Consider the following 12154-nt stretch of genomic DNA (forward strand, 5'->3'; position numbering starts at 1 on the left):
ATTTTACTGCGGCTCAGCTGGGTGGACTTATAAAACAGTAGAATCAGCCAGCTATAGCGGGACCAACATGTCTTTAATACTGGGAAGATTAGTAATCTGTCCGAACACACACAGGGCAACGAACACTATTAAGGAATGGCCTGCTTAGCCGACGTCCCATGCATTTGTCAGCGTTAACACCATGGCATCGGCTCCTGCTTTTGAAATAGGCCTGTGACCTTCGGATCTGGACGTTGCCACATGGCGGAGTGTTGCGTGGTCTAATGAATCCCGATACCTTCTCCACCATGGCGAAGGGTGGGCCTCAATCCTTCGTCTTATAGGGGAACAGCTCCTCCACACCTCTACTGCGGGACGCAGTGAAGGTGGCGGCGGCTGCAATATTCTTTGGCCGTCACGGTGCATTGCACGAGCTGCACATTACCCACGGATATCAACTTGAATGTTCCCCAGAGCATGTTGTACGCTGCATCGCAGACCATGTACACCCGTTCATGACGATACGTTTGCTGACGACAGTGGAATTTTTCAACAACATAATGCGCTTGTTACAAGTGGAAGGAGCGTGATGGAGTATTTCGAAGAAAACAGCGGCGAGTTCCAATTGATGTGTTGGCCCCCCAACTTCCCGGATCATGACCTGACCGAACGCATCTGTGATATGATTGATGGCGTCAAAGCTTATCTTCCACCTCTCCGGTGTTTACGGGAATTGGGCTACTTGTGTGTAGCCACTTCCAAGATATCATGGCTTCCATACCACGATGCGTCGCAGCTGTTATCCGTGTCAGAAATGGACATACTGTCTTTCAGATAGGTGGTCATAATGTTCTGACTGATCAGTATACAAAATTTATAATTTGCCGTTTTTGGTATATTATTATCAGTGTTTTAATAATTGCGGAGTTGTTCATTGCTAGAAATTTTACTCGTGTCTCACTTTTTTTTATCAGCGATTGACCTGTATGTAGCGGTTTTAAATATGTTTCAATATTTTTTGATTACATTTATTAATAATCAGCTTTTCATTTTGTAAATTGGGATCATGTGTTGGATACTATCTTTTGTACTTGGAAATTTGTATGAATGTTTTTCTTTGATATCTTTTTTAAATGTTACGTATTTGCCATTATTCTTTTCATTCACATTTGTGTGCAAAATGAATCAACTGTATCACTTGCCTTTCATTAATCATGTTTTTGGTTCACCGCCTTTTGCCGGCCGGTGTGGCCGTGTGGTTCTAGGCGCTTCAGTTTGGAACCGCGTGACCGCTACGGTCGCAGGTTCGAATCCTGCCTCGGGCATGGATGTGTGTGATGTCCTAAGGTTAGTTAGGTTTAAGTAGTTCTAAGTTGTAGGGGACTGATGAGCTCAGATGTTGAGTCCCATAGTGCTCAGAGCCATATTTTTTACCACCTTTTGATGAGCAGTGTGCTTCGCTTAGTAGATAGTGAAAAGGTGGTTGACCTTTGCTCTACATTCACGAAGACATACATTTGCATGGGAAAATTTGTATACTTTTACTCATAATATCCACTTGTAGACAAGCTGGCAAAAGCAAATAGCTGAAAGTTCTTAATATCATCTGTTACTTTTACAGTTGAGCTTCTGTCTGAATTGTGTCCATGGTTCCACCAACTAGACCATTTTAGTTTTGCAAGGTTCGTTATGTCTTCTGCATCTTCTAGAGGGTTATTGTAATGTACTTACACTGCAGTGTTTAGAAGGTGCGTATCTACTATTGTGTGTTGTGTGTTTATTTCATCACGATGTTTTATGTATGTGTGGAGCTTGGCTTCAGCTTTTAGCGATCATTCGGTTCATTCCGCCTCCCAGGGCAACCAATCCTAGAATCTTGGTAGTTCCTCACCTTGTCATAAATCTGCTTTGCAACTCCTTGAATCTGACTAGCGCGAGCTTGCCTGACGCTGCGTGATGAGTCAACACCGCATTTAACGGAGAGAGCCGATGCTTCATTGCTGAGCGGATAAAGGGCGCCCTCGTTGTTGGTTGTCTTCTTGTGGATGCCGTAAACATGATATTTCCAAAGTACAAGGCGGCCCACTGTCACTCCAAGATATTTCACCGTTAGTGCGCACGTGGTCGGTCTGTTGGTGAGTAGAATGTTATTGATGCTTGGAGGGTACTCTTGGTCAGTTGCACTGTCAAGCATTCGGCGACGTTAAAACAAATGCTCCACTCTGCTGTCAAGGGATCGAGATCGGTGTAGGCGTCTTAATGCCACCGTTTGAATGGCTTGTGGCAACCAACTACGGCAAATTTAAAGCGGTGCCATGTGCGTAAACATATTTGGTTCACAGTGGTGACGTAGGGAGGTCGGCAGTATAGGTTGTGTGGGCGACAGGCTCTGTGACCGACACTTGTGGCTCTCCTGCGTTCATTTCTCGGGCCACAGATTTACCGGTGTCGATCCTGACGAAGAAATACTCTGCTCTCGAGGTAACCTGCGAGGAGCGCCACCAACGATGCAGCCATTCCTTCAGTGTAGAGCTTGTACATTATTGCACGTTGCCACACCATGTCGAAAGCGCATGTGACTGCTAATAAAACCATACCTCAGTATTCCTTGTAATCGAAGGTGATCGTGGCGTCTTCTCCTAATCGTAGCAGCTCATGTGGGGTGGAGTGTCGAACATTGAAGTCAATTTGTTCTTCAACTAGGATGTCGTCTTGCTTGAGGTACTTGCTTGAGGTAGTGATCCAGCTGTTGCAAGTGGATAGTGTCAAAGGCATCGGTTCAGCTTTGGCAGTAACTAACTGCCTGGTAGATCGTTAGTTCTATCCGGTTTATGCCAGGTTCAGGAACCACAACAGCAGCTGCTCGTTTCCTCGCTATGCGGTATATTTTCTGCTGCATAATGGTAGAGAACGTGTAAGCGTGGTATGTGATCGCTCCTGGGTGCCGCTCTGAGCATCTAGGCTTTGATTGCATCGTGTTCTTGAGCTTTCTTCTTAGAGGGGCTTTTAGGTACCGCTAGACTTTCGGGTCTGTGATGGTAGCTTCCTCTTCTTCTTCATCTTCTCTCTCAGCAGCAAGGAAAACTGGAAGACGTTCTTCCATCACATAGATATTGGCTTGAGTAATCGGCTCATGCAAGGGTCGAAGTTGGCTTCAAATGTATTAACCAGAACGTTGGCCTTGTCCATAGGTATATGAACGTTGTCAGCTAGCATTGTCAATGGCGGCAGTCTTTTCCGCTTCTTGTTCAAAATGCAGACGGCATCCCATATTAAAACACCTCACTGCAGTGTTACTAGTATTTTGGCCCAGCGTCTGTTGTGATGCTCCATCACACTTACTTCGATTTGGTGCAGAAGGAAGTGAATTCTGGCTGTTGCCTCTTGTTGTTTGGTGAGGTGCCGTACCTTGTACCATGGATCGCTCTGGGCGATAACTTACATGGAGTTGCGGATGAATATGGTTAGTTCCGTTGAGGGCATGGCCATTAGCAGCGATCTCTGTCGGCGTATGTAGCACCAGCCGTAATTACTGCGGCGAGTAATCGAGAATCCAAAGCGAATTGGCACCCTCTTGTTACCTGCTGTCTCGTTACCTGCGCGATGGCAGCGTTGTCTGCACTCTACGTGAACGCCGGCGATCCAAGAGTTCGCAGGCACCAAATTAACCTTGCCTAATAGACAGTATTACCCAAATACAATACAATTTTCAGACAGATTTCAATTCATTAACAAAATTTTTCTATCGAGATCTTACTTATCGCTTATTATTTTTCTCTTAAATATACAGAAAAATTTGATTTACTTCGCCAAAATTTATTTTGTGCCACATGTGTTGCTTTGTAATTAGCAATGCAATTACGTAAAAATGAGGATAAATGATGGCTCTGGCAAAAGCTGCAGAAAAAGACGAAGAGAGAATTTCTGCAGCTTTGTTGCTATTTTTTAGCAGCAAACGACCCACCATAGTTACCATGGCGATGAGTCACTCCGAAATGTTAATAAATTAATCCGTATATATTACAAAAATGTGTGTATGTATGTTTCACATCCTTCCCTAAACCTTTCCACTGATTTTAAACAAACTTGGTACACATACCCTTACTGTCACGCAGCGGTTGCTGTGGGACTAATAACGACCTATCTACATAATGAAAAATGGTTCAAATGGCTCTGAGCACTATGGGACTCAACATCTGAGGTCATCAGTCCCCTAGAACTTAGAACTACTTAAACTTAACTAACCTAAGGACATCACACACATCCAAGCCCGAGGCAGGATTCGAACCTGACCTTAGCAGTCGCGCTGTTCCAGACTGAAGCGCCTAGAACCGCTAGGCCACAACGGCCGGCTCTGCATAATCTATGTGACGTTACGAACAATGAGGTGCGTGAATAATGCATGAAATTTAAATTTATTATTTGTTCGCTACTAACTCTATTCGCAACATATTTTATCCTTCCTACTTTCGTAAGTGGTCAATTTTTCGGAAATTTTCATTGGTTAGAAGCTATAAGCGAAAAACCGAAGAAGTCCTATTCTTTCTTGTCTTCCTCCATTTTTAACTCATGTCCGAGCCGAAATTTAGGTGGTGCATTGATTATTCGGATTCAGCACCCTCGACAACATATGGAGGGCTTGTCAAAAACCTACAAAACTTTCCACTAGTTGGCCTTTCGGCGCACCATTTGGCTACACTGTTATACGTGATAGCACAACGCTCGGGTCGTGACGTCATCTGACGTGTGCCTAAGGTCGCGGAAGCTTGCCAACGTGTCTCATGGGAGTTTGTTACTAAATGCTTTACTTAGCACTGAGGGCCATAGCTCGCCTAATTTCAGTCCTCCTTATCTGCTTAAGTTGTTTTTGTTTGGTTCTTTTGAATTTCAGTTGCCTGTCTGTACATCCTGCCGTACTATGTGTATGGCACAGCTAATTCTGTACGAGGGCCGTCTAAGAAGCAGTGCAACACCTTTTCTGCGGCCAACTTCGGTTAAGAAAAGGCGGAATTTATTGTGGGACATCGTGGAATATTCCCTCTTCAGCCCTCATAGTTTCACGAGGTTTGGATACGTGGCGGCGCTGTACGTAGCCATCAGTACGGAGTCTGTAACAGAGGTGCGTTCCAAGCAGACAACCGTCATTGAGTTTCTTTCGGAGAAAAATCAGAGCGTTGCAGATATTCATAGGCGCTTGCAGACTGTCTATGGAGACCTGGCGGCGGACAAAGCAAGGTGAGTTCCTCATTGTGGAAACAAGGTCGCGCAAACCTGTCCGATCTCCCGTGTGCCGGGCAGCCGCATACAGCCGTGACTCTCATTCGAGTTGATCGTCAGATCACCATCAAACACCTCGCTGCATAGCTGGACGCCTCTGTTGGTAGTGCTGAAAAATCCGCGCACCAGTTGGGGTACACAAAAGTGTGTGTTCGGCTGTCTTCCTTCCTATTAGAAGACCATAAACGGCAACGAAAGACTGTCAGTGCGGAGATTCTTGCGCGTTTCGAGGCTGATCGTGACAGTTTTTTTGTAGAATTTCGTCAAAGGCGTTGAAACGTGGGTTCATCACTTCGAAGCGGAAACAAAATGACGGTCCATGGAATGGCGCCAAAACACCCCTCCTCAAGAGAATAAGTTCACTCAGATGGGAAAACCATGGCGACGGTCTTCTGGGACTCTGAAGGGGCTGTTCTGTTAGATATCCTCCCTCGTGATGGAACGACCAACTCTGAAGTGTACTGCACTACCTCATGAAACTGAAGAAACAACTTCAGCGTATTCATCGCTTCAAAAATGGAAACGAGCTTCTCCCTGCTGCTGGAAACGTCGTCGAACTGTTCATGCAGATAGTTTTTGTCTTGCAAACGTCCCCATCTGTTGACTCAGGGATCGAGACGTGGCTGAATGATCCGTTACAGCCATACGGATAAGATGTCTGACTGCTACTGATACGAGGCCGTTGGTATCCAGCACGGCGTTCCGTATTACCCTCCTGAACCTATCGATTCCATATTCTGCTAACAGTCATTGGATCTCGATCAACGCGAGCAGCAATGTCGCGATACGATAAACCGCAATCGCGATAGGCTACAATCAGACCTTCATCAAAGTCGGAAACGTGATGGTACGCATTTCCCCTCATTACACGAGGCATCACAACAACGTTTCACCAGGCAACGCCGGTCAACTGCTGTTTGTGTATGAGAAATCGGTTGGAAACTTTCCTCATATCAACACGCTGCAGGTGTCACCAGCGGCGCCAAACTTGAGTGAATTTCTCTGAAAAGCTAATCATTTGCGTATCACAGCATCTTCTTCCTGACGGTTAAATTTCGCGTCTGTAGCACGTCATCTTCGTGGTGTAGCAATTTGAATGAACAGTAGTGTAAATTTTGAGTAAGCAAACGAAGGACATAATTTGCATGATATACGCTTTCTTCAAGCACAAAGCACGCGCATTCGCTTACTGCAACTGTCATTTGGAATCGTCAAATCATCAATAATGCAATCCCCATCAATGCATCGACATGCGGGAACAGCCACTGTTCGTGGATCGGAATATAACAGACGGAGTGAGCACAGACACCAGTAGTTGTAGTTTGTGGGTTTGGGCCTGGTATCTATTTAACACGGGGCCCCTGACGGTAGCTTCACGGGTCTCGGAGGCAAACACTGGCGACAGAGGCGGAGCCGCGCTGCGTACGCAGAGCCGGCGGCGCCAGGCAGCCCGACGTTTCCGCGCGTTGTTGTCGGCGGCGGCGGCGGCGGCGGCGTACACACGGCTGCGGCCTCAAAGGACAGCGCTTGATTAGGCGAAGGCGGCCGCGGCGCTCGTGATCGCCCGGGGATACCTGCGGCGCGCCTGGGATTTTAATCGCGCGCTCCGTCGCAGTATTTCACGCTCGAGCGCCAGCCTAACGAACCGTGACTCACTCAATGGAGACGTCAGCCACAAAGCAATCTAATTGTTCGCCCGCCGTGGTCGCCGACAAAGACCACACTTTGAGATGTAAAGCGGTTGCGTTGCGGTTTTAATTAAAATCTCGTAGACACCTCCGGGGAATGTTAAGAAGGTCGACAATGAACGTGCGTCTTCCTGCCAAACAGGAATGGCGCTGAAGACGTTAATGACCTCTAATGAGTGCTGCATTTTTCTTTGCCTTTACCGGATGCCCGCGGGCCTGCCGAGAGAGCAGGGGCGTATTGACGGGGATACTGGTGATTATTCTTACACATCCGGATAATGACGGAATTGCTGGTAGCTACGTGTGGGAACTGCACCGTGCATCTCTTTCTTACTCAGTGATTTCCGCTGCATGAAGTAAGCTCTCCCGGTTACCATTTCCACTGATTTATTTCATGATCGATTATCAAATATGTTCCTTCATGTTTTGAACATTTATCAGTCAGATGACGGTAAGTCTGTATGTTGCTCTTTTACTCTTAGAGATGAAAGTCTTTTTAGTCAACCGGTTAATACAAATTCGTTTCTAAAAATCGAAAAGAAGGTTCACATGACTCCGAGCACTATGGGACTTAACATCTGAGGTCATCAGTCCCCTAGAACTTAGACCTAACTAACCTAAGGACATCAGACACATCCATGCCCGAGGCAGCATTCGAAGTTGCTACCGTAGCGGTCGTGCGGTCCCAGACTGAAGCGCCTAGAACCGCTCGGTCACAGCGGCCGGCTCTAAAAATCGAGAATTTGTTACAATAACAAAGGAAATTACGAAACTTAAAGATTGTGAAGGTGAAGTATATTAAAAGCATACCGAACGACGTGGTGCAGTGGTTAGCACACTGGTTTCGCATTCGGGAGCACGACTGTTCAAATCCGCTTCCGGCCATCTTGATTTAGGTTTTCCGTGATTTCCCTAAATCGCTTCAGGCAAATGCCGGGATGGTTCCTTTGAGAGGGCGTGGCCGAATTCCTTCCCCATCCTTCCGTAACCTGATGGGACCGGTGACCTCGCTGTTTGGTCCTCTCCCCCAAACCAGTCAGACAACCAATTAAAGTTGTAGATCATGTGGTACACGATAAACAAAATATTTTCGGCTTTAAACTATGGAATTGGGATTCTCCCAATCGAAAACCAAGGAAGTGCCTGAACCAGGCATTCAAAAACACATCTGAGGATTTACAATTTTTTTTCTGTGGGAGGTGGGGGGTAGGGAATTGTGTATGCCTTTCGTTTTCCGATGGCTCCAACTGAAAATTAATTTTATTGACCAATATTGATTTAACGTCTAAAATATAAAAATAAAATATGTCATTGGTTTACATTTGTTTACGTAGAACATTAATGACATTACGAAAGCTATTTATTGAGGTTATGAATTACATCTTGAAATCAGTTTTATTAGGTAATGAAATTTGAATATTTTTACCAAAACTTAGCGCAGATGCTACGAAAATGTTCTACACTGTTTCCGTTAATTGCCTACTTTCATAGTCTAGGACTTAAACAGGTACATCTGCGGGAAGAACGGCATTTACAAACGAAGAATTTGAAACATAATAAATAAATTAATGAAGAATTAATTAAAATTAAGTACTGTGAACGGATGCATCGACTATAATATACAAAGTCCCTCAGTTATTTCTGTCAAAGGGAAGGCACCAATTTATTTTAGAAGCGAGCCAAGATGGACGCTTTTCTCCGATTTCGGCACATTTATTTCGCACACCGCCATTAATATTTATATTTTGTAGATGCGCAATAATGGTAAGACAAAGATTTAGGAACCACGTTTTAAATTGTAAGACATTTCCAGCGGCAGATGTGGACTCTGACCACAATCTATTGGTTATGACCAGTAGATTAAAACTGAAGAAACTGCAAAAAGGTGGGAATTTAAGGAGATGGGACCTGGATAAACTGAAAGAACCAGAGGTTGTACAGAGTTTCAGGGAGAGCATAAGGGAACAATTGACAGGAATGGGGGGAAGAAATACAGTAGAAGAAGAATGGGTAGCTTTGAGGGATGAAGTAGTGAAGGCAGCAGAGGATCAAGTAGGTAAAAAGACGAGGGCTAGTAGAAATCCTTGGGTAACAGAAGAAATATTGAATTTAATTGATGAAAGGAGAAAATACAAAAACGCAGTAAATGAAGCAGGCAAAAAGGAATACAAACGTCTCAAAAATGAGATCGACAGGAAGTGCAAAATTGCTAAGCAGGGATGGCTAGAGGACAAATGTAAGGATGTAGAGGCCTATCTCACTAGGGGTAAGATAGATACTGCCTACAGGAAAATTAAAGAGAGCTTTGGATATAAGAGAACCACTTGTATGAATATCAACAGCTCAGATGGAAACCCAGTTCTAAGCAAAGAAGGGAAAGCAGAAAGGTGGAAGGAGTATATAGAGGATCTATACAAGGGCGATGTACTTGAGGACAATATTATGGAAATGGAAGAGGATGTAGATGAAGATGAAATGGGAGATACGATACTGCGTGAAGAGTTTGACAGAGCACTGAAAGACCTGAGTCGAAACAAGGCCCCGGAGTAGACAACATTCCATTGGAACTATTGACGGCCTTGGGAGAGCCAGTCCTGACAAAACTCTACCATCTGGTGAGCAAGATGTACGAAACAGGCGTAATACCCTCAGACTTCAAGGGGAATATAATAATTCCAATCCCAAAGAAAGCAGGTGTTGACAGATGTGAAAATTGCCGAACAATCAGTTTAACAAGCCACAGCTGCAAAATACTAACACGAATTCTTTACAGTCGAATGGAAAAACTAGTAGAAGCTGACCTCGGGGAAGATCAGTTTGGATTCCGTAGAAATACTGGAACACGTGAGGCAATACTGACCTTACGACTTATCTTACAAGAAAGATTAAGGAAAGGCAAACTTACGTTTCTAGCATTTGTAGACTTAGAGAAAGCTTTTGACAATGTTGACTGGAGTACTCTCTTTCAAATTCTAAAGGTGGCAGAGGTAAAATACAGGGAGCGAAAGGCTATTTACAATTTGTACAGAAACCAGATGGCAGGTATAAGAGTCGAGGGGCATGAAAGGGAAGCAGTGGTTGGGAAGGGAGTAAGACAGGGTTGTAGCCTCTCCCCGATGTTATTCAATCTGTATATTGAGCAAGCAGTAAAGGAAACAAAAGAAAAATTCGGAGTAGGTATTAAAATCCATGGGGAAGAAATAAAAACTTTGAGGTTCGCCGATGACATTGTAATTCTGTCAGAGACAGCCAAGGACTTGGGAGAGCAGTTGAATGGAATGGACAGTGTCTTGAAAGGAGGATATAAGATGAACATCAACATAAGCAAAACGAGGATAATGGAATGTAGTTGAACTAAGTCGAGTGATGCTGAGGGAATTAAATTAGAAAATGAGACACTTAAAGTAGTAAAGGTGTTTTGCTATTTGGGGAGCAAAATAACTGATGATGGTCGAAGAAGAGAGGATATAAAATGTAGAGTGGCAATGGCAAGGAAAGCGTTTCTCAAGAAGAGAAATTTGTTAATATCGAGTATAGATTTAAGTGTCAGGAAGTCATTTCTGAAAGTATTTGTATGGAGTGTAGCCATGTATGGAAGTGAAACATGGACGATAAATAGTTTGGACAAGAAGAGAATAGAAGCTTTAGAAATGTGGTGCTACAAAAGAATGCTGAAAATTAGATGGGTAGATCACATAACTAATGAGGAAGTATAGAATAGGATTGGGGAGAAGAGAAGTTTGTGGCACAACTTGACCAGAAGAAGGGATCGGTTGGTAGGACATGTTCTGAGGCATCAAGGGATCACCAATTTAGTATTGGAGGGCAGCGTGGAGGGTAAAAATCGTAGAGGGAGACCAAGAGATGAATACACTAAGCAGATTCAGAAGGATGTAGGTTGCAGTAGGTACTGGGAGATGAAGAAGCTTGCACATGATAGAGTAGCATGGAGAGCTGCATCAAACCAGTCTCAGGACTGAAGACCACAACAGCAACTGACGCGCAATCATTCTAGGCGCTATCATATGTTTTTGCGTACTGTAACTGGTCCAATGTCTCATGGTAAATGTATTGTTTGTGTCCCGTAATTGAATATAGTGATATTACTTAAATTTTTTTCATTTTATGTTAAAAGTCATCCTCAGATGTACTGTTTCTTGTAAGGGCGAAAGACTCAGTGTTCATTAAATGCACATGAATGGTGTAGTACGAACCATTACTTCACTGAGTAAATGTTTTCGAACTCCGATAAAAGAAGTTTTTAGTTGAAGAGATATCTACGGTAGAATAAAAAGTCAGAACGGGTCTCACACAAAAAACCATTGTCAAGCGCGTCTAACAAAACTAATTTATTTAAAACATTAATTATTTAAGAAATTACTTAATTATTTTAATAAGTTGGCTGACTCCCTGGAATTTATAGTGCACGATCCCGTCAGAATTAATAATAAAAGAAAATTTAAATACTGTTTTAATTTAGTTTGAAGTGTATAAAAGCTGCTTTTGTCTGATACTTTAACACGCGTAAATAAAATGATTACCATTTAGTAGAAATTAGAAGTACAAAAGGAAGACGACGGTCTCTTTTTTGTCACATCACTTATCACAGTTTGGACATCAATCAGTTCTTTTCTGTGAATTATCATCATTGTGAACCCAGTCCCCCCCCCGTTAGCTGAGTGGTCAGCGCTGCGGTATGCCACGTCACGCCAACAGGCCCGGCTTCGATTCCCGGCTGGGTCAGGAGATTTTTTTTTCTCCGGTCAGGGACTGGGTGTTTCGTCGTCCTCATCTTCATTTCATACCCATCTTCGACGAGCAAGTCGCCCAATGTGGCTTCGAATGCAGTAAGTACCTTACCTCGGCGGCATAACTTCAAAAATGGCTCAAATGGCTCTTAGCACTATGGGACTTAACATCTGAGGTCATCAGTCCCCTAGAACTTAGAACTACTTAAACCTAACTAACCTAAGGACATCACACACATCCATGCCCGAGGCAGGATTCGAACCTGCGACCGTTGCGGTCGCGCAGTTCCAGACTGAAGCGCCTAGAACCGCTCGGCCACAACGGCCGGCGGCATAAGTTCCCCGAATGGGTTCACTCCGGGCCGTCAATGCCGTACGCTCATTTCCGTTTTCCATGGCGAACCCATTCAGACGCGCTCGCTAGTCGTATTCGTTAGGTATGTCTTGATCATCTTAACAACT

The sequence above is a fragment of the Schistocerca serialis genome, chromosome 1, assembly GCF_023864345.2.
Source record: "Schistocerca serialis cubense isolate TAMUIC-IGC-003099 chromosome 1, iqSchSeri2.2, whole genome shotgun sequence".
Lineage (NCBI taxonomy): Eukaryota > Metazoa > Arthropoda > Insecta > Orthoptera > Acrididae > Schistocerca > Schistocerca serialis.